Source organism: Lissotriton vulgaris, chromosome 9, assembly GCF_964263255.1.
Source record: "Lissotriton vulgaris chromosome 9, aLisVul1.2, whole genome shotgun sequence".
Taxonomy (NCBI): Eukaryota; Metazoa; Chordata; class Amphibia; order Caudata; family Salamandridae; genus Lissotriton; species Lissotriton vulgaris.
In genome coordinates, this window is record NC_141697.1 from 58,892,002 (window position 1) to 58,894,295 (window position 2,294).

A 2,294-nucleotide genomic window follows, 5' to 3' on the forward strand; every position below is an offset into this window, starting at 1 on the left:
GAAAGTACTTCCGGAGGTCCGGGACTCCGAGACCCCCGCCTCCGGGGCAAGCATGGAGAGGACCCGCTTCATCCGAGGCTTACGGCCCTGCCACACAAAGCGGGAGATGTCTGCCTGCGTCTGCCGTATCCAACCCACAGGGGGCTGGAGAGGTAGAGCGCGAAAAAGATACAGGATCTGAGGCAGTATCGTCATCTTCACCGCCGCGATACGGCCCAGCCACGAGAGCAGGCCCTTGTTCCACCGGCCGAGTTCCTCTTTGATCTTTTTGCCCAGAGAGGAATAGTTAGCTGCGACCATGGCAGGCAGGGAGGGAGCAAGCAAGATTCCCAGGTAAGGCACCGTGGAGGAGGACCACTGCAGAGGAAAGAGGCTCTGAAGGTCCCGCCTGGTGTCGGCAGAGAGTGACACATCCAGTGCAGACGACTTAGTCATATTCATTTTAAAGCCCGCCACGCGGGCAAAAGCGTTCAGTTCCTGGACGCAGGCAGGGAGCGACCGCCTGGGGTCATCCAGGGTCAGCAAGACATCGTCCGCGTATAGGCTGACAGCATGCGTGTATTGCCCCATCTTCACCCCAATAGCGTCCGGGTTATCGCGAATCCTCTGTGCAAACGGCTCCATATAAAGGGCAAAGAGGAGTGGCGAGAGGGGGCAACCTTGTCTCGTGCCGCGCTCAATGGCAAAGCTGCTAGAGCTGTGTCCATTGACACGCACTGACGCTGACGGTCTCCTATAGCAGTTAAAGACCATAGTGCGGAACTTCTCGCCGATCCCCAGTTTCCCAAGAACCAGCTCGAGATATGGCCAATGAACCCTATCAAAGGCCTTCTCCGCGTCGACCGATAGCAGCATCCGCTCCCCCGGGACGCGGGAGGCCTTTTCCAGCACGTGCGTCACCCTCTTCGTGTTGTCGACCGTCTGTCTACCGGGTACAAAACCGGCCTGGTCCGCTTCCACCAAACCTGGTAGGTGTAGACCCAGTCTGGCCGCCAAGATTCCCGTGTAAAGCTTGAGGTCCACATTTAGGAGCGAGATGGGCCGATACGAGCCGCACAGGGTCCGGTCCTTCCCCGGCTTGGGGATAACCGACACAGTCGCTGAGAGAAGGTCCGGTGGAATGGCTCCCGGTTCGGAGAAGGAGTTGAACAAGCGAGCCAGGAGAGGCGCGACAGCGGGACAGAAGGTCTTGTAAAACAAGGCCGTATAGCCATCCGGGCCCGGGGCTTTACCATGCTTTAGCCGTGCGATCGCGGTGATGACCTCCTCCACGTGGATGTCCCTCTCCAGGTGGTCCGCCTGGGTGGGGTCCAGGGCCGGGAGGGTCACGGATTCCAAGTAGGCCTCAGCCTCTCCCGGTGGGGAAGGCTCTGCAGCGTACAGCGCCTCATAAAAGGAGCGAAAGGAATCTGCCACCTCCGCGTCACCGGAAACCGGGATCCCATCCGCTCCCACCAGCTCCTTCACCACATTGCGTTGCTGCGCAGCCCTGAGCCTATGGGCCAGAAGCTTACCGCACCTGTCTCCGCCGGTGTAAAAGGCATGCTTCAGACGCAGCGCTGCATACTCCGCCCGATCTAGGTCCAACGCAGAGAGAAGTTTCCGTGCCGCCTTCAGCTGCTTCCAAACACGAGGGGCCCCTGTCCGGCGGTGAACCTGCTCAAGCTCCCTAACCTGCGCCGTCAATTCCTCCCTCTTGCGTTGGCGTTCCCTGTTTTCCGCCGAGGAAATGGAGATAAACTCCCCCCTGACGACCGCTTTCAAAGCTGCCCACTGCGTTGCCAGGGACGTGTCAGAGTTGTTATTGCGGGTCAGGTAATCCTGGATGACCTCCTCCACTCGCTTCACAACCGATTTCTTATGGAGAAGCGTGTCCCGAAGCCGCCACATCCCTCTAGAGGGGGGGGCCGCCGGCCAAGCAAAGATTCCGGAAACCGGTGCGTGGTCGGACAGGGACAAGACCCCGATGTCTGCCGCCGTGGCGGCCGAACAAAGCGGTCCGCTCACCAAGAGGTAATCCAACCTCGAATAAGTGCGGTGCGCGTGGGAGAAATATGAGTAGTCCCTATCGGTGGGGTGCATGGTGCGCCAGAGGTCATGCAGGTCCATCTCCGCAATCTGGTCCCGTACCGCTCTAGAAAGCTCCCCTGTCTGCGGAAAGCGCTGGGCAGACCTATCCAGGGCGGAGTCGAAGACCATATTCAGGTCTCCCCCCAAGATGATATGGCGATCGGGCGAGGCAGTAACGTCCACCAACACAGATTCCAGGAAACGATCCTGGTGGTCATTTGGGC